Raw genomic sequence first — 25313 nt, forward strand, 5'->3', positions numbered from 1 at the left:
ACGGGTCAATATTTTGACCAAACATAGAGGTGTAAGGGGTTGTATGTGATGTTTTTGGAGAGTTGAAGGAGTTGAGAGGTGTAATAATCTTGCTAAAATCACCCATATGTCCCTCCAAAGACTAAATAAGGACAGTTGAAAATTTTCAAGCTTTCTATATACACATACTTTCACGAGAAGCTCACTATTAATATACCATAGTCAAATATTAGATATTTATTATAATATAAACTCATTTCTTTTATTTTTTTATATATCATATTGATAACATCCACGTATTATCCTTAGGGCAAATCCGGATTAATTGGTATCTAAGGTAGATTCGCTCATAGTGTTACCAAGCAGGAAACCGCTACAATTAATAGCATTAAATGGTTCCACTAATGGCCCGACATGACGAATGTATCATTAAATACATTAAAGGGCATTAAATGAAGGTCTACTTCGATGGTTATGGAATCTAGTATAAATATCTCCACTACAAGGTATTTAAGGAACACTTCTTGATTCCCAACTTTATGCTTATAGTTTATTCTTAAGCCAGTACTGACTTAAGCATGGGAGTGTCCCCGACCGAACCCAATTGTGCCTCACAAGGAAAAGCTCTGATCAAGGATTTTCTCCAAGTTATCAATTGGTGCGGTGAACGTGGAGCTCTGAAATTAATAGAATTTAAAGCACGAGCATAATGACATCGGAGGGGTCAAACCCTTCCTCTGGTGAGACAAGTTTGGCCCCTCTAATGTCATTATGCTCGTAGTGTAAACTCTATTAATTTCAGAGCTCCACGTTCACCACACCAATTGATAACTTGGTGAAAATCCTTGATCAGAGCTCTTCACTTTGAGGTGTCGTTGGTTTGGGCTGAGGACACTTCGATGCTTAAGTCAGTAATGGTTTAAGAATAAACTATAAGTACAAAGTTGGGAATCAAAAAGTGTACCTTGAATACCTCATAGTAGGGGTATTTATACTAAATTCCATAACCATCAAAGTAGACATTCATTTAATGCCCTTTAATGTATTTAATGATACATTCTTTATGTCAGGCCGTTAGTGCCTTTAAGGAACCATTTAATGCTATTAATTGTAGCGGCTTCCTTAGTAACTGCTTAGTGACACCATGGACGAACCTACCTTGGATAGCATGTCCCTATTAGCCTGGAGGACATAGGTCATTTATGGCGTACGACCTTTACGAGGTGTATCCACATGGAAAGGTCATTCATGGTGTATGGCTTCTGGCGTATGCCACTGCCTTGACTTATCGGAGCTTTGTTACCAATTAATCCTTTTACTTATGGATTTTCCCCAATGATAATATCTTGATGTTATCAATTGGCTCCCTGAACTTTGCAAGTATCTCACCAGCTCATTGAACTTGATTATTTCGTATCACCAACTCCCTGAACTTTTCCATAAAAGTAGATTAGCTTCCTGAACTTTATAAGTGTCTTACCAACTCCCTAAACTTGCTTGTTCCGTAACAACTAAATATAAAAACATGTTAAACCTAAATTCTGAAAATACATCTTCATCTATTCGAGAGGTAATCTTTTCTCTTCTCCTACCTTTCAACCTATTATAAGAGTTAGTGTTGTAGGTTAGAAAGATCGAATGGATGAAGATTGAGAGTTAGTATTATGGTTTTTGTATTTAGTTGTTATGGAATAAGTAAATTAGGGAGTTGGTGAGACACTTATAAAGTTTAGTGAGCTAATCTACTTTTATGGACAAGTTCAGGGAGTTGGTGATTCAAAATAATCAAGTTCAAGGAGTTGGGGATACCAAGCTAGAGCAGTAAAAGAAGAAAAAATGTTAGCATTTGACAGGGTATACCGTGCAACGATATGTGCCACCCCGTTTGCTAACCTCGGGGAATAAGACACTTTGTAATCGTGTCTGTTAGACACAATTTGTTTGCAATCCTGAATAATACTACCAAACTCAGATAAATCTTCCATAGCGGTTGCTTTACTGACTACTTCTGATGCATCACATTCAAAAATTACATTGACACTATTAAGCGATACACACCATAACAACGCCTCTCGAAGTGACAAAGCTTCTTCAATGCACGGTTCTTTCACAAACGACATTAGCACACTTCAGGAGCCTATAAACAACCCATCGGAGCTCCTTAAGACTGCTCCCATTCCACTGGACGACTCTACCGGGTACAAGCCTCTCCATCGCAATTGCATTTTATCTAGCTGTTGTCCGGTTTGCTCCATCAATTCGTGGTTGCTGCTCGGGTATTACGACTCGTCGTCCCCTGTTGTTGCAATTGCTTTCAATCTGCCAAGTAGCATCTAGCCGTTTGTATAGCAGGAATTGACAGCAACAATTTCCTTCCCATACAACTTTAAATATTTTAGCATTTAAACCACTCAATACTTCAATTAAAGAGATACTTTAGAAAAATCAATTAAACAAACTAAAAATTCAATCTAAAAAGCTTAAATTAGGGCCTGTTTGTTTTACTTACTATTTGTTGTTATTGTTTGCTATTACGGCTTGCTGTTTGCTGTTGGGAAATGTTGTTTTCCCAAAAAACAGAGATGACATACTTTTATAAAAGACTACTTTTTAGGTGTAAAAGACAAATATTAGTTCACCAACCAAACATCTAAAACTCTTCATTTTGAAGTGAAAATGCAAACAAGAGCATGAAAAGGAACAACCAAACACCCCCTTAGTATAATAGATTAACATCTCGATTAGACTTGAAGTGATTGGAATCTTCTTTTTTAAGTTTTTACATCTCTATATATTTTTCAACGACTAAAAGAATAACAAATGATTTTAAGGTTTAATGAAGTATCAATTTAACTCCAACGTATAGAATAACATCATTTTAGCTGTAACATTTGCAAAGTGGTACCAATATAGCCTTGAATAACGGAACTTAATGCCCTAACATATGTGAAACCGTATCAATTGAGCTCCAAATTCCATCAACTAGGGCTAAATGTGTACCATTTCATAAATATTGAGGTGAAATGGTGCTTTGCAAGTTGAGATTTTAGATTGACACTTTCTTAAAAACTGTTAGAATTGCAGAGATATACGATTGATTTTTGATATGGAAGAGAAGAGCGTTAATTTTATTGAAATACGATGTGCAGTTTTATACTGCTAAAACACAACTACAAGAGAGTAAAAAAAGCCTAAAAGGTAGCATAAAAATCTTCCTAAAAATCAGCAGGAAAATCAGAACTGATAAACAAGAGAATCATAACTGATATTGACTATTTCAAATTAAAAATAATCTGCAGCAATAAGTCACAAAAATCAACACTCCTCCTTGACTTGATAGCTGCATATTCCAAGCTTCTGCCTGAGATATTCAAATCTTGCTTTAGGAAGTGGTTTTGTTAGAAAATCAGCAAGTTGATTCTCTGTCTTATAATGAATCAACTTCACATCTACTTGTTCTTGCATCTCTCTTAGAAAGTACAACTTTATCATGAAATACTTTGTCTTCCCATGAAACACTGGATTTTTAGCAATCGAAATTGCAGCTTGATTATCAACAAGGATCAGTGTGCTATCTTTCTGCTCTATATTCAAGTCAATCATGAGTTTTCTGAGCCAAAGAGCTTGATTTGCTGCTGAAACAGCTGCCACATATTCTGCTTTCGCTGTTGACTGTGCTATGACTTCTTGCTTCTTTGAACGCCATGAAAAAACTCCAGAACCAAAACTGAAACAATATCCTGAAATGCTTTTCATGTCATCAACACTTCCAGCCCAATCACTATCAGAGTAGCCATATAGACTAAAGTTTCCATGAAGACTGAAATTGTTTACATGTAGGAACTTAACACCATAGCCAACTGTGCCCTTGACATATCTGAGGATCCTTTTGGCAGCTTTAAAATGAATTTCACTAGCGCAATGCATGTATCTTGACAACAAACTTACTGCATACGTAATGTCGGGCCTGGTTGCCGTCAAATACATCAGACACCCAATTAAGCTTTTGTATAATTTTTCATCAACTTTGTCAGCTCCATCTTCTCTGCTAAATTTTTCATTGTGATTCATTGGAGTTACAGTTGGCTTGCAATTCTCCATCTTGAATTTCCTCAGAATTTCCTTTGCATACTTTTCTTGGCATACAAAGGTTTCACCATTATTTTGATGCACCTGCATACCTAGGAAAAATAGATCAGTCATTTCAAAAACATCTTTCATTCTTTCTTTAAATTCCTCAATCAGCTCCTTTGATCCTCCTGTAATCAATAAATCATCAACATACAAGGAGACAACAAGCATTTCATGACCAATCTTCTTGACATATAAAGTGAACTCACTTAGACTCTTTTCAAAGCCTAAGCTGATCAAGTGTGCATCAATTCTACTGTACCAAGACCTCGGGGCTTGTTTTAAGCCGTACAAGGCTTTCTTCAAGTGATAAACTTTCTCCTCTTGTCCTTGAACAATGAATCCCTCTGGTTGCTCCACAAATATTTCTTCTTCCAAGTATCCATTTAAAAAAGCCGACTTTACATCCATTTGATGTACAACCCAGCCCTTTTGTGCAGCAAGAGCTAATAACATCCTTATAGTATCCAGCCTAGTGACTGGAGCAAAAGTTTCAGAAAAGTCTACCCCGAACATCTGAGCGTAACCCTTCACAATGAGTCTCGCTTTATATTTGTTGATAGAACCATCAGCATTAAGTTTGGTTCTATACACCCACTTGACTCCTATTGCTTTCTTATCTTTTGGTTTCTCCACTAACTCCAATGTCTGGTTTTTTTCAATCATATTCAGCTCCTCCTGCATTGCAATTAACCATTTCGAGTCAGTAGCAGCTTCTTTGTAATTTGCAAGTTCCATAACAGCAACACTACATCTTTCATAAATATCTGAGAGTGATCTGGTTCCTCTGACTGGCTGGTCATCAATATCATCTTCACTCTCCTCCTCAAACTCAATTGGCTTCTCTTCTTTGCTCCAATTTTCTGCCTCAAATAAATGCACATCTCTGCTGATAATAACTTTATTGCTTTATGGCAAGAAAACTCTATAGGCTTTTGATGTTAAACTGTAGCCTACAAAGATTCCTGGTTCCGCCTTTTTATCAAGTTTGTCTCTCTTAACCTGAGGAATGTAGCAGAAACACAAACAACCAAAAACTTTCAAGTGCAACATCTTTGGCTTGAAACCATACCAAGCCTCAAATGGAGTTTTTTTCTCAAATGGCTTTAGATGGCAATCTGTTCAGCAAAAAACTGCAGTTCTTGCTGCCTCTGCCTAGAATTTCTTTGGAAGATCTTTGTCATGAAGCAAGCATCTCGTCATCTCCAAGATTGTTCTATTTTTGCGCTCCACAACCCCGTTTTACTGTGGGGTGTAAGGAGCTGTAAATTGATGTTCTACACCTGCATCTTCACAAAATTTGCTGAACTTTTTTTATGTATATTCCGTTCCATTATCAGAACGTAATATCTGCAATTTTATGCCACTTTGAGTTTCCACCCAAGTTTTGAACTTGAAAAAGATGTCAGCAACCTCAACTTTAACTTTCATAAAATAAATCCAGCACATCCTTGTATAATCATCAATGAAAGCAATATAATACTTACTGCCATTCAAAGATGGTGTTGGTAGAGGTCCTCCAACATCCGTATGCACCAATTGCAGCTTACTCGATGCTCTCCAAGACTTGCCTACTGGGAAAGGCAACCTTATTTGTTTGTCGTATTGACAAGCAGCACATTCAGATAATTCTTCTTCTAATTTAGGTAGCCCTTGTACAAGATTATGTCTTTTCAAATAAAGCAGAGCATTATGGTGGAAATGCCCCAACCTTTTATGCCAAAGCATTGTATTGTCTTCAACCTTGTGCACAACAATTTGTTCTTCTCCAATCAAATTCAAAGCAAAGCTCTTGCCTTTCATTTGAATTCTGAACAGCTCTACTCCATTTGAATCTTTAATCAAGCAACTTTTGTCTTCAAAGAGAACTTTACAGCCTCTCTCCAATAACTGACCAACACTCAATAAGTTTTGATCAATTTCAGGAACATAAAGAACATCTGAAATTAGTTTCAAACTTGTGCAGCCTTTGATTGCTACGGTTCCCTTTCCTGCTACAGATATTTTCTCTCCATTTCCGATTCTGACTTTGGTAGTGTAGTTTGTATCAAGTTCTCTGAACAAATCTCGATCATAAATCATGTGGTTCGTACAACCACTATCAATCAGCCAACTTTCTGCTAAGCTTGAAGTAGTAAGACAGATACTATGAAAAGCTCTTCTTCATCAATTTGTTCAATAGCAGCTTTTGCTTTCCCTTGTTGTTGTGAAGACTTATAGATTTTCTCCATATGTCCTAATTGTCCACACTTGTTGCATGTTACATCTGGCCTCCACCAACAGTACTTCTGCAGATGATTTGTTTTCTTATAATTAGGACATGGTGGAAAATTCTGAAAGTTTTTGTTACCACTGCTGGTATTGTTGATGCTCGAGTTTCTACCTTGAAGTTCATGTTCTTCTTGTTCTTGCCACCATAATTGTTTTGAGTTTTGGCCAGCAAAGCTCCTTCTACAGAACCTTCTTTCCTTATAAGCCTTCTCAGTTCTTGTGCCTGGAGTGCACTCAATAATTCCGTCAATGTGATGTTTGTTAGATCTCTTGAGTTTTCAAGAGAACTGATAGTTGCTTCAAATTTCTCTGGAATGGTAACAAGAATTTTTTGAATAATTCTTGAATCAGAGAAATCAGTACCGAGGAGTTTCACTTTATTGGCAATGCCAAGAAGCTTATCTACATACTCCTGGATGGTCTCCATCTCCTTCATCCTTTGTAATTCGAATTCCCGAATCAGGTTGATAGCTTGCATCCCTTTGATCTTCTCACTTCCTTCATATTCTTTCTTCAAAAAATCCCAAATCTCCTTCGCAGTTTTTAATGTCATTATCCTGTTAAAAATAACAGATGAGACAGCAGTGAACAAAATCGATCTGGACTTCGATTTTCTGAGCTTCTTCTCTTTATGAGCTTTTATTTGAGCCATTGTTGGATTTTCAGATAAATCAGGAACTTCATAAACATTCTCCACAGCTTCCCATAAATCATGGGCATCGAGGTAGGCTTCCATCTTCACAGACCACATTTGATAATTGGTTCCGTCAAATAACGGAGGTGACATCGAAGAAGAGAAAGAAAAATCTGAATCCATCTTTTATGTTTGTGTTTGTGTTTGTGGTTGTGTTTTTGGTTGTATTTTGTTTTCTAGGGTTTTTGAATTTTCACAGATCCCTTTAAATCAATAAAGCTTTGATACCAATTTGTTAGAATTGCAGAGATATACGATTGATTTTTGATATGGAAGGGAAGAGCGTTAATTTTATTGAAATACGATGTGCAGTTTTATACTGCTAAAACACAACTACAAAAGAGTAAAAAAAGCCTAAAAGGTAGCATAAAAATCTTCCTAAAAATCAACAGGAAAATCAGAACTAATAAACAAGAGAATCAGAACTGATATTGACTATTTCAAATTAAAAATAATCTGCAGCAATAAGTCACAAAAATCAACAAAAACCTTGAGACAATTTTGGTATATTTTATTTCTTGTATATTTTTATTTCATTGATTTTCAAATAATGCATTTGTGCAAAAGTTACAATTAAAGAAATTAATGGTCACTAAGCTAAGAAATTAATGGTCACTAAGCTAAAGATAAAATTATATTCGGAAATTACAAAATTGGATCAAATGGACCCATTTACATTTTAACCCATTAAATCAACTTACTACATATCTAGACTATGTTTGTGCGACTTTCCCAAAATACCCTTAATATGTTTGTAATTTTACGCCGCGTGACTTCGCAGATTCCGCGATATGCGAAGTCTGCGAAGATAATGTTTAGTTTAGTAGATGATTTTAATTCGCAGAGTTCACAATATGCGAAGTTTGGACGTGTTTTTAACAAAATTTGTAAAGTGGTATATAACAAAAAAAGCCACAATAACAAGGGATTCTAACATTAAAATCATAACATTATCAAAATTTACAACAAGATTGCCACAATAAACTATGTAGTTTTACGTTTTTATAGATCGCTCTTGTTTTTCTTATAAAACAATCCATTTGGTTGATGTTGTTAGCCATTTTGGATTAACTTTGTCAAATTTTATCGATAACAACCTTAAAATGAAAATTTTCAAAAATTAAATGATATTTTAAGCAATTTTAATTCTTCAACGCTTTAAGTTTGAGGTAATTTATAAGTTGTTTTCTAGGAGAGAGAAAGTTAATGTTTAGAGAGAAAATACTACAAAAATGTTATTTTGAAATAAAAAAATAAAAAATGTGGTTCTATAGTAATTATAATACTAAACTACTTTAATTGTTAAAAAAATTATTTTGAGATCGTTATCGGTCAAATTTAGCAGATTCAACCTAAAATAGTTAACGATGCCAACCACAGAGTTTGTTTTGTTAAAAAAAATAGTACAGATACCAATCTGTAAAAACGTAAAATGAGAAAGATTTTTTTAAATTGATCTTTTTTTTATTAAAATTAAGTTTAATTTTTTTTTACACAATCAGCTAGTCACATTAGCTAATTAAGGGAGTGTTTGTTTCAGCTTTTCGGATGATCGTTTAGCGTTTCACTCCAAACCGCATGAAATATAGCATTTGGTTACGTTTATATAACCGCAACGTTTAGCATTTTTTCTGGAAACTGTAATGTGTTGGAGTTTTTGCACGAAAATCTCCTATTTGGAGCTTTTTCATAAACAACTGTTTGTTTTTTGGTTATTGATAAAATTATCCTTCTTATTTCCAAAAAATATGTTTCTTCTTTAACATTATTTATATTTTCACAAGGTTTTGCCGCGTTCAATAAACTTTTTATTTTTTATATAGATTATTTTTATTAATTTGTGTAACACATTTTTTATTTTAAAATAGAATAAAGTGCAAAAATACCTCTAACATTTATAGCCAGAAGTAACTTCACCCCTAATCTCTAAAATTGTGCAATTATACCCCCTAACATTGGCAGCCAAAAGCAATTTTACCCCTAACATTGACAAATTGGGTCAATTTGAGAAACAATTCATCGAACTGTCTTCTTGGTCAATAGTAACAGATCACAAACATATAATTTTTTTATTGATTAATTTAAAACATGTCCATATTAGACATTTTAAATCCGAACAGCAACAGTTCAATATAATTTTACCAAACACTAATAATTAAACATCTAATAACAAACAGCTAACATCAACATCTAACAGCTTACTGCAACTGCAAACAGCTAACAGCAACTGCAACAGCTGAACCAAATAGACCCTAAAAATGTAATCAGCTAACAGCTATTTGCCAAACAGGGTCCATATTTTTTTATTTTCTAAAATCAAAAGTCTGGAGTTCTCTTTCTTTGAAAATTCAATTTCTCCCTCCTAACCAAATAACACGTAAATGACCTCAAAAAAAAAATTTAAAAAAAAAAAAATTAAAGGTTCTTAGAATATTATCAATTCTTGGATTTTTTTTTTTTTAATTTTAACATCGTCAACGTGCCTTGATTAAAGTTGAATGGTTATTTTGGTAGTTTTTAGGGATAAAGTGCAAAAATACTCATAACGTTTACAATCAGGAGCAATTTTACTCCTAACCTCTAAAATGGTGCAATTTTACCCCTAACCTCTAAAATTGTGCAATTTTACCTCTAGCGTTATCAGCAAAGAGCAATTTTACTCCTAACGTTATCAAGTTTGATCAATTTGAGAAATAGTTCATCAAACTGTGTTTTCGGCCATGAATTTTTTCATCTATACTTCACATTTGCAGGGTGCAGAATATGTAACTGGTGCAGAATAAGAAACAAAATATTTATGTTTTATAATAATGTCTTAAATTGATCCAACTTGACAACGTTATGGGTAAAATTGCTCTTTACTGATAATGTTAGAGATAAAATTGTACCATTTTAGACGTTAGAGGTAAATTGTTTCGGATTGGAAAAATTATCCCTAGTTTTTATGCTAAGTTCTGGAGTTTATGGAAAATAAGTAAAGTTCGTCGTAATTTCATCCCATCAAACCTCTTTAAAACATTAATAAAATGCGCAGGCAGCCATGACTGTCAGTCAGACTTGAACTTTAGCAGCCATATGACCTCTTATTTTTTTATTTATAGTTTTAATACTATATATTATACGAAGTGCCCATATATATATTAATGTCACAACATTAATTACATAACACAAAGTTTTTTTATCTTCTCTCTCTTTATTTCCCCCAAATCAAAATTCCCCAAAAAAAAATGTTGCTGTCCTGCTCAAGTACTCCCAATATCGCCAAAGAATGAAGCAGCAGCAGCCCGGGCCTGTCGGCTAGCGGCAGCAGCAGCAGCTCGGGCCTGTCTGCTCGGCAGTACAATAAACCAAACACTATATCTATAGCAGAAAAAAACCCAATCACAACACGATTAAAAGAGGCGTGGAACTCCCGCTACCGCTACCAATTTCATCATACGACACGGCCTAGGTCGCAATGATACCGTCGAAAACAAACAACGTTGTTCCTCAATTTCCGAAATCTCTAAACTGGCTTTTAGAGAATCAACATCCGGACGGATCATGGGCGTTTAATCCAACGCATCCGTTACTAATCAAAGAGTCACTTACTTCAACATTAGCTGCAATCCTTGCTCTCCGAACTTGGAATACGGCTCCACAACTCGTCGAGAAAGGTCTAGATTTCGTCGCTAATAATCTCTGGGCTGTCGCTGATTGTCGTCAGAATTCTCCGTTCGGGTTTGATATTGTTTTCGCGGGTATGATTGAGTACGCTGGAGTTAATTTGGGGTTAAATATCCCTATGGATTCGTTCGCAAAATGTGTCGCGAAAGAGATTTCGAACAGTTTTAAAGACGTTGCTTGTGTTGCGGAGGGATTGATTGGGGGATCTTATGAACATCATTGGAATGAGATAATTAAGTATCAAAGAAGTAATGGTTCTCTTTTTAATTCACCTTCTACTACTGCTGCTGCTTTTCTTCAACTTCGTGATGAAAAATGCTTCGATTACTTGAATTCGGTAGTCGAAAAATTGGATTCTGCAGGTATGTGATGTTTTTTTCAATGCTCTTATACTCATGTAAACGGGGCGGGGATTCCCGTCGCTGTCGGGATCCGTCCCAGCAGGAACGGGGAATCCTCAATTGGAATCCCGTGCAGTGGGGATGGGGATTGTTTTGTCTCTCATTACTTTTTTTTTTTTTTCAAAACAATTGTCACATGTCAAAAATTATGTAATGTGGCAAAAATTAACGAATCAGTGAACTTTTCGTAAAAAAAAAAAAAAAGAAAAAGGTTAAATATCATATATGACAAGATTTTGGTTAATACATGCATGGGCCAAATATGGCTTTAATCCTTAAAAAAAGCTCATGTGGTTACACAAATTAAGAGAGATGTATGTTAGTGTTTTTTTTTTTTTTTTTTGGTGATCAAGAGATTACTGAGGTAATTGTTTTTCTAAATACGTTGATATTTTAGGTTGACACTACTAAAAGGACTGTTGACGACATGAAAAATGGAAAATTTAAAGAATTCTTCATTTTGAGATCGTTGACGGTCATTTTAAACAAGTCAATCTAAAATAGCAAAATAAGAAACCCCAATCATCTCTTAATCGCAAAAGAGAAAAAAACTATAGACATACGTTTGACGATTCGTGTAACACGGACTTTTTTGGAATTTACCTATATAAATTTACAATTTTTGTTGATTTTCTATTTGCTGCATTCGTACAATAACGACACCAAGTCTATTCTTGAGTTATACAAAGCTTCACAGACTTCAATCTTCCAAATTGAACCTATTCTTGATAGAATTCAACAATGGACGGCTTCTCATCTTCAACAAGCTTTGTCAAACGGGTCAATTCAATAACGAAGTCTCCAAGCAGAGGTAAGTACAGAAACTTCTCGCTAATAGCATTTCCGCATTTTGTGTTTGTTTTCGTTTAAATGTTATTTTATGAAAGTTATGTTTTAAAAATAACATTTCTCGTGTATGTTTCCATTTCAGGTGGCTTATGCCCTCAAACATCCGTATGCAAGCTTGGAACGAATTGAGAGCAAAAACTACATTCACAATTACAACATTGATAATACTCAACTACATAAAACATCTTATAGGTTAATTTCATTATCCAATTAGTAGATTATCATTAAATAGTTAGAATAAATGCATTCGATAATGCTCCATTGGAGCATTATTTCACGTTGATTGCCAGCTTAGAAATAATGACAGTAAGAGTGCTCTATAAACTAAGGTGAAATCAGATAAAGATTGTCCGATTTTAAAATTGCAAAAAAGTCGAACAAATATTGTATGACTTCTTCACATTGTATGTAACCCGAGCAATAATGTTCAGGTTATGGTTTTCTCCCACCCAAAAGCAGCACGGAGAATCGTGATGCTTTTGGAAAGACTTTCGATAAGGAAGTCAGCCAAAACTATAACCCGAGAATTATTACTCAGGTTACATGCTATGTGAAGAAGTCAGACAATCTATGTTCAATTTTTTTGCAATTTTAAAACCGGATAATCTTTATCCGATTTCACTCTAGTTTATAGAGCACTATCATGATTATTATTTTTAACCGGACAATCAACGTGAATTAATGCTCCAATGGAACATTATCCAGAGTGTTTATTCAAATAGTTAAAACAACATACTAAACCTTGCTGTTTTGTAGGTTTTTGGACATTGATAACAGAGATCTATTGGCATATTCATCTAAAGATTTCAATTTTTGTCAAACCATACATCAAAAAGAGCTTGAGCAATTAGAGGGGTACTTAAATCTCTTCTTTGGCATATTTTATTACATAAATAATTTATTAGTCGGTATATTTTTACCTAACACACTGTTTAGTCCTCGTATTTTAAAAATATATTTGTTAGTCCTTAATTTTTATTCTATTTGACAGTTTACTCTCTCAAGTATTTGAACTATTAAACATTTTAACACCCTCTTAGAGACTATTTTGTTAAATAAAACAAAAGCTAAGGACTAAACAATGTATTATTAAATATGATGACTAAATAGTGTATTAGATAAAAAATATAGGGACTAATAAATTATTTACCCTATTTTACTTTGGATAAATGTAAATAATCTCATACTTACCATATGTAAAATGCAGATGGATGAAAAAATACGAGATAAATAGTTTGAAATTTGCGAGACAGAAGATTCGATATGCGTATTTCGCTGTTGCGTCTGATATCTTCCAACCTCATCTGACAGACGCTCGAGCCGCCTGGGCTCAAAATTCAGTTCTGACCACAGTTGTTGATGATTTCTTTGACTTTGCTGGTTCCATGGAAGAACTACTAAATCTAATAGATTTGGTTGAGAGGTATATATAATTAGAAAAGTGTTTAGCTAATAAAACCAAAAATATAATATTTTACAATTTAATTATAGAAAATCAAGTAAAAATAGTTTTTCTTGTATTTTTGAAGCAAAATCACTACTTAGACTCTTATAATTAATATTTTCAAGCAAATTATGTTTAATAGATAATAAAGCTAATACATTTAATCTTTCTTATGACATGTTTGATCGTAAATATGATTTAAGTAACTTTAATTTTGAAATCTCATTTCTGCGTATGCAAATAATATCCTATAAGCAATAAACACATTTGGAAAACCATCAAATCGTTTCAAATAATTTAATATATCATTAGCAGTTTTTGTCTCTTTTAGTAACTTAGTTCGTAAAATTTTTAAATCTTGAAATAAATCTTGACTATATATATGCAGATGGGACAGTCACTCGGCTGTTGGGTTCAAGTCCAAAGATGTTGAAATACTCTTCAATGCAATCTATGGCACAATCAATGAAACTGCAGCCAAAGCACAGATACAACAAGGGAGATGCGTCAAAAGTCACTTAATTGATTGATAACTTGCCGGATCCAATTAGATGATCTCCACCGTAGTTTCCTGCAAAACAGAACCGGAGGCAAGATCTTCGGGAAAACTCTCCGACGATCAAGTCAGTTTTTGTAGGAGGGTTGGTAAATTGACAATAGTATTGTGGGAAAAATGTGTACGTACCTCTCCCCCTTGGCCTTATGGCTTTTTATAAGTGCTCTTAAGTAACCGCCGAGGGCGGTTACTCCTTCCAGGCCACGTTCCGAGGGCGGTTACTCCTTTTTAGGCCATGCCCCTTTCGTGGCTTTCGTGGCAACAAACGTGGTATCGTTTGTTTTGAGTGGGAGTTTTGATGCTCCATTTAGGAATTCGGGGCGGTTACTCACTTCACCCGCTTCCTCTATTCGGGTCCCATCCGATCTTAGACCATGGGTCTAAGTATGGGCTGGGTCCGTGTAATGAATTCGGCCCGGTTTGGCTTCGCGGGTCATCACATGCCTCCCTCTTAGTTTGGCAAGAGCCCTTTAGGGTCTTTTTATAGGGGACTCTTCGTTTTTTGTCTGGATTTTCAAAATTCGAAAATAGTGACTTTCCTTTTCCGTCGTTTCTTTTCCGGCATCAACCTTTTCCGTCGTTTATTTTCCGGCATCAACCTCTTTGCGTCCGTTCTCCCCTGTGTCGTCTTTCATATGTAAGTTTTCCTTTCCAGAACTTGTACCTCGCTCGACTCTTTACTTCAGTTCATTTTTCTTCATCAATATGTCGAACCCTGACCTCGACTTCGCACCGTTCGACGAAAATTACGTCCGCGAGAAGGAAGAGGCGGATGGAGGAAGCCACTTCTGTTGCAGGGGCGAATTCTCCTGGAGGGGCGATTACTTCTATTGAGGCGGCTTCTCCCGGAAGGGCCTCCGTTTCACAAGGTCCAGCTTCTGCTTCCGAGGACCTTCCCTTAACTAGGAAGCGGAAGAATACTGCGGATACAGAATCTTCTCATCCCAGGAAGAAAAACACCTCTGTGTCCCTCACTATTGGCGATACACCTGTATCCGCCTCGGCCAAAGGAAAAAGCAGTACTCCAATTCACGAGGTATCTTGATCTATTCCCCTTTTTTATGTTGTTAATTTTTCCTCATGAGTTATCTGTTGTTCTCCTGATCTTTCTCCTTATGCATTCGCAGCCAATTCCCGATATCAGCGGGTGGTGGATTAGGACCTTTGGCATGGCTGTGAGCTTCTCCTGTAAGGACATTGTTTCTTCCATATGCAATGTCCTTGGGCGACTCCCCTCTGCTTCCCACGTGCGGGAGCAAGTACCTCTTCCTACTGCTATGGAGGGGATTGAGAAGCGGGCCATAGAGGTATATTGCTGCTTGTGATATTCCCTTTCAAGGATCTTGTATTCGTAGTAACCGCATATTTCTATTCGCTCTTATTATCTGCGAATCATCTTTTATGCAGATTATTAACTTCGCGGAGGGTGCTCTCCGGAGGGACGCCGAGCGCGCTAAAGAGTTGGAGAGTCTTGGTACTGAATTGGCGACTCAGAAGTCGCTCTTTGATGACGTCCAAGGCAAGGTAAAGGCCCTGGAAGTTGCTTGTCAGAAGGCCATGAGCGAGAAGGAGGAAGCTCTCCAATCTCTCCAGGCTAAGTCCGATGAGCTGCAGAAGGCCCTTGATGATCTAAATTCATCCAAGGAGGACCTAGAGATGCAAAAGAGGAGGGCCGAGGAGATCGTAGCCGAAGATAGCGCTCGCATCTATTGGTATGGGGAGCGGATTCATGCCGCTTATGAGCATGGGCATCCGGATCGAGTACTTAATCGCCCCAAAGTTCCCATCCTCGAGAAGGATTTGACTGAGAAGTGGGATAAGCTGGAGGCCGAGGATGCCGATATGGATGAGGTACTCCTCTTGGATTGGCAAAGTTTCCAGGACTCTCCAATTAGCCGCGTGATCCCGAATCAGAACGTAGAAGAAGAGGCACCACAAGACGTTTCTCAGCCTGAGCAAGAGGTGCCTCTCTCTGGAGCGGTTACTGATTCGAGGGTTGAGGATTCGCTTGAAGCAGATCCGCCGGCTGGAGGAGATGAGGGAGCCGCTGAAGGCAAGGAGGGCCATAGGGGTGAAGGAGAGGAAGCTGTAGCATAGTTTGATTTATATTTGGACTGTTGTATGTAACAAACTACCCATATATATTAATTTTCTTTTACTTGCCGCTTTACCTATATGTGCGATTGTCGCTTTATTCCTTATTGCCCTTTATTTTCATATGTGACCCTTGCCTTTTGCTGACTCCATATTTGTATTTCTTCGTAGTTAGTTTCGCTTCCGCTAGGGTGGCCAGACCCTTTTTGCAATTTTTGCAACTTTTTTGAGTACTCGTTTATTCGCTTAATTTTATGCCTTATCTTATAATTTTTCTTTCGAAAATAATATAATCATAAGGTTAATCATAAGGTTTTGCAAGTGATGCGTAATCATGCATCCGCCTTTCTTTAATAGGCAACACATTTATGTGTTTTTAAGTTTAACCATAAGGTTTTGCGAGTGATGCGTCATGCATCCGCCTTTCTTTAATAGGCAACACATTTATGTGTTTTTATGAGTAGCTTGAAAAGGATCCGCATTAGGACGTAGTGTACTGAATAAATGTAATAATTGAGTATCTTTATTGATAAAGAAAAAAGGCTTCTTATTACATAGGTACATAAACTGTGCGGGATCAAAGCCTCGTTAAAACCTTTTATCAGAAAACCCAGTGGGAAAAACTCATAAAAGGAAAAAGAGTACTCGTCATTTCCCTGAACTACTCGGCCTGTTTATATAGGCGTAGATTCTCTAGATTCCAGGTGCGCGGGAGCTTTTTTCCGCTCATTTCTTCTATCTCAAAAGCTGATCGTCCCAGCTTCTTGGATACTCTGTATGGTCCGATCCAGTTGACGCCTAATTTGCCTTTGCCTTCTCTGGATTGTATTTTATCCGCTTTTTTCAAGACCAAGTCGTTCTCGTTGATTATCACTTTTCGCACCCTTCTGTCGTGATATTTCTTGATTCTATTGCGGTACACTGCCATTCGCATGTAAGCTTTTTCTCTTCGTTCTTCAACAGAATCCAATGCATCTCTAATGTTGATAGGATTTTATGTGTCGCAATAATAAATTATCCGATCTGTGGGCGACTTGATTTCAACAGGTAGGACTGCTTCGGCTCCATAAACCAGCGAGAAAGGTGTTTCGCCTGTTGCTGCCTTTACAGAAGTTCTGTATGCCCATAACATATGGGGTATTTCATCCGCCCAACCTGTTTTTTTATCACCTAGCCGCTTCTTGATGCCTTGAATCATGGCCCTGTTGGTAACCTCCGTCATACCATTCGATTGGGGATGGTTTACGGAAGAAAAATGATTCTTGATCCCCATGCTTTCGCAGTATGCCTTGAACTTGGCACAGTTGAACTGGGTGCCATTGTCGGTTATAAGCTTTTGCGGGATTCCAAATCGCATGATAATGTTCTCTCGTAAGAACTCGATCATTCGTTCAGGTGTTTGAGCGGTTACTGCCTCCGCTTCTACCCATTTGCTGAAGTGGTCAACTGCGACTATCAAGTACTTCCTTTTCTTTGTCGTTTCTGGGAATGGACCCACTATATCGATTCCCCACGTTGCGAATGGCCATGCCGTCATTATAGTGATTTGTTCGGCTCCGGGAACATGCTTGTCATTCGTATGGATTTGACAGCTGTGACATTCCGCAACCATCTTCTGGGAATCCTCCACCACCTTGGGCCAGTAATATCCCATCAATTTGACCTTTCTTGCCAACGCCGCCGAAGCTTCATGTGCGCCACAAATTCCTTCATGTAGTTCTCGCAGCACGTAGTCTCCTTCATTGCGGCTAATGCATTTCAACCATGGACATGTATACGATTTCCGATACAAAGTTCCATCTCGAATTGAGTATCTAGCTGACTGCCCAATTAGCTTTCTAGCTAAGCCTTTATCAACCGGCAAATCTCCCTGTTCCAGATATTGGCGGATGGGCATCCGCCAATCTTCATCGTCTTCCAGCTCTTCGATGACCATAATCTGATCGACTTCGAATGCTGGTGCCGATTTTATTTCCAAATTGCATGCTTTTTGACTCCATGGTTCTCTACTTGCCGCTGCTTTTGCCAATTCGTCAGCCTTTGCGTTTTGGCCTCGCGGAACATGCACCATCTCCCAAACGACTCCCTTGTGTGTTAACTCTTGTGTCAATCTGCCGACCACCTGATGGTATTTTACTAGATCCTCCTGTTTCACCAGATAATTTTTTGTGATCTGATTTATCATGAGTTTGGAATCGCTGTAGATTACCACTCTTTCTGGGGTGAGTTCATTGAGCAACTTCAATCCGCATATCATTGCTTCATACTCTGCGGCGTTATTGGTAGTTTTGAAAGTTAACTTTGCCGCATAGTACAGGCGAATAACCTCCGGGCCTTTGATGACGACTCCCACTCCAGCTCCATCTGTGGATAATGCCCCATCTGTGAACATGCTCCACTCTTCTTTTTGTGCCTTTGGACATTCGTCATCATCCCATGTGAATTCATTCACGAAATCGGTGAGTACTTGACTCTTTAGCGCTGGTCTTCCTTCATAGCGAATATCGAATTCTCCCAGGCGAATTGACCATTCCATCAATCGGCCGGATGCGTCAGGTTTCTGCAGTACCTTTCGCATTGGAATGCCAGTTCTCACAATGATAGTATGCGCCTGAAAGTATGGTTTTAATCTAGCCGTCGTGGTTATCACCGCGAGGGCCATTTTGTCCAACTTCGAATACCGGAGTTCTGCATCCTTCAAGACTTTGCTCACATAGTACACTGGATATTGTTGCCCTTCTTCTTCTCGCACCATCACAGTGCATATCGCCATACTGGTGACGGATACATAAAGAAATAAATCTTCTCCATCCTCCGGCCTGCTCATTAAGGGCGGATAACATAGTAATCGTTTTATACCCTCAAATGCATCTTGACAATCCGGCGTCCATTCAAAGGACTTAGATTTTTTGATGGCATTGTAGAAAGGTAGACATCTTCTAGCTGAGCATGATATGAATCGCCCTAATGCCACCAACCGCCCATTCAGTCTCTGTACTTCTCTTACGTTCCTCGGTGTTTTCATCTCCATCACTGCTTTAACCTTCTCAGGATTCGCCTCAACTCCTTTGCCGCTAACAATGAAACCCAGGAATTTTCCTGCCCTTGCTCCGAACGTGCATTTTTCTGGGTTCAACTTGAGGCCATATTTAATCAGCACTTCCAGGATTTCTTTGATATCCTGCGGGTGGTCTTGCATCTTCTTTCTTTTAATGATCATATCATCTACGTAGATCGAGAAGTTCTCGGCTGACTTGTCTGAAAATATCTTGTTCATCATCCTCTGGTATGTTGCTCCCGCGTTTTTCAATCCAAAGGGCATCACCTTGAAGCAATAAGTCGCCTGATGAGTTATGAATGATGTTTTGATTTCATCCGCCTTCTCCATGGGTATCTGGTGGTAACTGGATTTCAAGTCGGTGAACGATAAAGCCTCAAATCCTGCAGTTCCATCTACCAATATATCAATGTTAGGCAGCGGATACATATCCTTCGGACAAGCTTTATTCAGATCCTTTAAGTCGACACACATTCTGTACGTTCCATTTGGCTTTTTGACTAGCACCACATTGGCTAGCCACTCCGGATAGGTGACTTCTCGAATTGCATCTGACTTTAGCAAATTCGCCACAGCTTTTTCAATCGCCTTCTGCCGCTCTGGAGCGTGTCCTCTCTTTTTCTGTCGCACTGGGGTTGCACCTTTGTCCACATTCAAACGATGGGTTGCTATGTCTGGGCTTATTCCTTTCAGCACTTCATTCGGAGCGGCGAATACCGACTCGCATTGGATCAACACCTTGGTAATGGCTTTCTTCGTTTCTTCTGGGAGTCCAGCCGCTATTCGCACGTTCTTGTCATTTGAGATGGCGAATAGTTCCGTTTCTCCCAATGCTTCCGCCGGCGGCTTCTCATCGACTTTATCCTCTTCATCTGGTTTTGGTTCAAGAGACAATGTATAGGCTTGTTGAGATACAAGTTGATCACCTTCAACTATGACTCGCCCTTGGTGCGTTGGCAAATGTAATGTCAAATGCTTCATTGAGATGAGCGATTCCATTTCCGATAGGAGCGGACGCTCCAGAATTATGTTGTAGGCCAATGGGATATCAATAATTGCGAATTCTAGATCACCTCGGCATTTTAGATTCTTATCACCCATTTCTGCCTCCAGCACCACCTGTCCACTTGTTTGAGACGATTGACCTCCAAAACCAGTTACATCCATGAATGTATGTTCCACTCGCTCGTCATTAATTCCCAACTTGTTGAATACAGTCCGAGTAATAACATTACAAGAACTGCCAGTATCAATAAGGACCCGCTTGACGTCCCATCCTTCTACAGCCATCGTAATCACCAAAGCATCCGCATGTGGCTCCGTGATTCGTGCAAATGAGTAATTGAGGGCATCCCCCCTATGTGTGTTGCTTTTTCGCTGTTCACGGCGAGCCCTTTTTGTTGGAGGCTCATAGATCCCGCCTGCTATCACGTTTATCACCCCTTTTTTCTGCTTCTTTTCTGGCCTTGCATCCACCTCATGCGGGAGCGTTGCTTTCTCGTCACTCGTCTCTTTTCTTACGAATTGACTCAGTTTGCCCCTTTCGATCAGCCTTTCAATCTCCTTCTTCAATTCATAGCAATCGTTCGTGTCATGGCCGTTCAATCTGTGGAACCTGCAATATTTGTTAGGATATCGCCCCAAACTAGTTCTGCCTTTCGCCTCGGGGAACCGCACATCCTTCTTCAGGGGGTTCTTTTCGATCCAAAGTAATACCTCCTGGCGAGTCGTATTCAATGGTGTTTGATATCCTCCCCCTTGAAAGGAGCGTTCGCCTCTGCGAACAAAATTACCCTTGGGCTGGGCTTGGCGCCGATTGTCCGAAGTGGATCTAGCAGCATCTCTTTCTCGCCGGGTTTGAGCTCTATGTTCTCTGTTGACATCGTCCACTTCCATGAATTCCTTTGCTATCTTCATGAGTTCGGCCACTGTGCGCGGCTTGTTGCGGATGATTTCCTCCCGCATGCTCCAATCCGTGGTTCCATCCGCCATGATGTTGCGGATGCTCACGATATCCGGGTTCTGCAACCGCACTAGAATATCGTTGAATGCGACAACAAATTCCCTTAGGGAATTATAGTTCCTCTGTTTGATCTCCTTCAGCTGCCTATCCGTCACATCTGCCGCTTTACAGCCCACGAACTTTGCACAGAAATCACGACTGTATTGATTCCAGTTGTGAATAGATTCAGTAGGTAAAGACCGAAACCAATCAGATGCCGCTCCGCCCAAAGTGGTCGAGAATAATCTGCAAATTATACTTTCACTCGCTCCTGCAACATCCATTAATTCTCTGTAGTTCCTGACATGAGCTTCAGGATCAGAATTAGGATCCCCATAGTATTTAGGTATGGCCGGGGCCTTTATCCTGTGATCTGGTATAAATTCCCGCAACGATGGAGCAAAAGGCGAATCACTCTTCACCTCTGCTCTCGCCCTAGGCGTGTACCCCATTCGCTCCATCATGTTCCGTAGTTGATCTTCCAACTCAAGATTGGGTATTCGCCGAACCTCTTCCATCCGCTGCTGGTGAACTCTAGGTGGCATCCACCCGCCAATTGATGTTGAGATTTGTTCTCGCCGTGGTTCTAGCCGCCGTCCGGTTATAGGATCAAAGTTCCAAGTGTGCTCCTGCCCAAACGTATTCGCCCCAGACGTCATTAACTCTGAATGCCCATGAACCAAGGGCTCCGTGTGCTGTAGTGGAAGGATTCCTGGCATTCCCGACGTCGGTTGGGATGTTTGCCAGGTCGGATGGATCGTCATACTAGGATCATGGTACGAGTAGTTGCCTGGATGGCTGCGTGGGTTCATGCGACTACTCTGACCTATCTGGGTTAGCTCTCGAGATGGCTGCGGAAGCGTAGATATGGCGGCAGTAGTCGATGGTTGTGTGGAGACAATAACAGGTTGTTGAGGAGCAGCCGCCATGGCGGTATTATGATCAGCGATTGCGGTTAACAAACTAATCATTCGATCCCCCGCCGCTTGGCTCATATTTGAAGCCAAGACTTGTCCTGCCATTTGTACGAAATCGCTATTGGACATCTCCATTTCATTTTGCACTTGAACTTCCAATAAGGGACTCAATTGTCCCGAAGGGCTTGACGAGCTAGGCACCACAGGCTGCGTACTTGTAGGCTGCGAATTCGCAATCCGTGGACCCCTTGAGTTCATACTAGTGGATCTGGTTGTAACGCCGGTCGTTCGTGATGGTTCTGACATGTTCTTCGTGTACTTTTAACCAAATATTGGTAAAAAAGGTCCACGTTCACCGCACCAATGATAACTTGTCGGATCCAATTAGATGATCTCCACCGTAGTTTCCTGCAAAACAGAACCGGAGGCAAGATCTCCGGGAAAACTCTCCGACGATCAAGTCAGTTTTTGTAGGAGGGTTGGTAAATTGACAATAGTATTGTGGGAAAAATGTGTACGTACCTCTCCCCCTTGGCCTTATGGCTTTTTATAAGTGCTCTTAAGTAACCGCCGAGGGCGGTTACTCCTTCCAGGCCACGTTCCGAGGGCGGTTACTCCTTTTTAGGCCATACCCCTTTCGTGGCTTTCGTGGCAACAAACGTGGTATCGTTTGTTCTGAGTGGGAGTTTTGATGCTCCATTTAGGAATTCGGGGCGGTTACTCACTTCACCCGCTTCCTCTATTCGGGTCCCATCCGATCTTAGACCATGGGTCTAAGTATGGGCTGGGTCCGTGTAATGAATTCGGCCCGATTTGGCTTCGCGGGTCATCATTGATATTGTAAGTCATTTTTTGTATTTTCAAATTAAATCTTAGTGTGAGATAAAATGTTGAACAAATAACGTTAATGAACAGTGGATCACATTGCTGAGGAGTATGCTGATGGAGGCAGAATGGGCAGAAAACAAAATAGTTGCAACCATGTATGAATATTTAACAAACAGATACATCTCGTTTGCGTTGGGACCAGTGGTTCAAATCCCACTTTACTTCATGGGGTATCAGTTGCCGGAGGAAGTTGTACAAACTCAAGAATACAATAACCTATTCATGCACATGAGTATGATCGGGAGACTTACAAATGATCAAGTGTCTGTTAAGGTACGTAAATCATCCTCAATTCTATTAAAAAAAAAGAGAAGATGAAAAGGTTACCACATCACTGTACTTTACTCAGCGATAACGCCTATATAATGGATCCATAATAGCCTAAAGACTAGAATACCTGTCACGTTCGTGTCTAAATGTATTTGAGAGGAATTCTTGAAAAATATGATATTATGATATTTGGATAAATTGGAGACTCCTAAGTATTGATTATGATCTTTCTATTTCACGCCCGATGCCGATTGAGGTCGTCTAAGGTCGGGTGTGACAATACCCTTTACATTTAAACTATACCATAATTATATTTCTATTAACTCCTTTCAAGCTAGAGTACATATAGTTAAAACTCCAAAATTGCTAATAAAATACTAAAGAAGCTTTCTTGGAAGAGTTTGAGTAAGAATATCAGCTAACCGATTTGTTGTTGAGGCTCTTAGTGGATGAATTAGTCATACTTTGAAATTTTCTCTAACAAAATGACAATCTAACTATATGTGTTTGGTCCTTTCATGACATGTAGAGTTATTGGTAAGATAAATGGCAGATTGATTGTCACATAACAAAGGAATATGTTTCCTGTGTTTGATTTGCAATGCTTGTAAGATGTAGACGAGCCATTGAATTTCTGCAGTTAAGTCATGACTTGTACTTACCTTATGTGGAAGATCTTGAAACCGTTGCTTGTTTCTTGCTTTTCTAGGACACTAATAATGCTTGTCCTAAAAAGACACAAAACCCAGTAATAGACCTTTTAGTATCAATACATGTTACCCAATCAACATCTGAGAAAAATTTTAAAGCCAATTCGGATTTGGAAGAGCATAATAGTCCTTTGTCTGGATTTCCTTTGATATACAGTAAAACACTTCTAGTTGCTTGTAAGTGAATGTTAGTAGGTTTTGCCAAAAAATGACTCAAAGTATTCACTGAATAAGTGATATTTGGTCTGGTACTCATCAGGTAAATAAGCCTGCCAATGAATCTTCTATAAGCTGTTGGATTAGTCAATGGTATCCCAGCCTAAAATTGTCTTAACAACCTAAAGACTAAAATACCCTTTGTATTTAAACTATATTACAATTATATTCATATATGATTATGAGACTCACAAATGATCAAGTGTCCATTGAGATACATAAATCAAAGAAATTCTCTTATAATCCTGGTTCACTGGATCTAACTAATAAAAATGTCACAACGTGTTTAATTGTGGATGTGCAGAGAGAAGGCGCACAAGGGAAACTAAACAGTGTATCATTACAAGTAGCACTTAGTCGAGGATTGGCGACTGAAGAAGAGGCACAAGCACATGTATCAAGACTGATAGAAAGTCATAGAAGAGAGTTGCTGAGAATGGTAGTAGATAAAAAAGATAGTTTGATGCCAAGAAGTTGTAAAGACTTGTTTTGGACAATGAGTAAAGTATTGCATCTTTTCTATATGACCGATGACGCCTACTCTTCTCCGAGCAAGATGGTCAGTGCAGTTGACGCCATTATCGATCAACCAATCATTTTCCCGACTTATTGATCATTGATCTCATTTGATATCAAGAAGTTGCAAAGACTCGTCTTTTCTTCATGTCTGACGACGTCTACTCTTCTCCGAGCAAGATGGTTAGTGCAGTTGACGCCATTATCGATCAACCGATCATCTTCCCGACTTATTGATCATTATTAATTCAATTCAAACGTACTCAACTACTTACTATCTTGTTATCAAAATACACACACGTAACCAATTTTTTTCATTTGTCTTTCTTATTTTGATGTTTAAGTACTTGAAAACACTTTATGATACTGATATGTAAAGATTGATCAATGATCAATTTCTTTGAAGTTTTAAACAATAAAAAGAATTACAGTTCAACTATTGCAAAGTAGCAAATACATATATGTATATGGGAATTACTTTTCAATTTCACTAAAGGTAGAGAGAAACGAGCACAAAAGGCGGATTCTCCTATAATATAAAATAATTAGTTTTGTAGTTTAAAAGACAAATCTCGAATATAATTTTGTACTGATTTTAAAATTTTAATTATTAACATTATTTATTCTAATATTTAACATATATTATTTAAG

At 38.5% G+C, this 25313-nt stretch overlaps 1 pseudogene; it reads left to right on the forward strand.

Annotated features, from left to right (window-relative positions):
• The first annotated feature begins 8442 nt into the window (after window positions 1–8442).
• LOC136233810 (ent-atiserene synthase KSL1, chloroplastic-like) lies at window positions 8443–24957 on the forward strand (annotated as a pseudogene).
• The last annotated feature ends 356 nt before the right edge of the window (window positions 24958–25313 follow it).

This window comes from Euphorbia lathyris, chromosome 6 (assembly GCF_963576675.1).
Source record: "Euphorbia lathyris chromosome 6, ddEupLath1.1, whole genome shotgun sequence".
In the NCBI taxonomy this organism is placed as follows: Eukaryota; Viridiplantae; Streptophyta; class Magnoliopsida; order Malpighiales; family Euphorbiaceae; genus Euphorbia; species Euphorbia lathyris.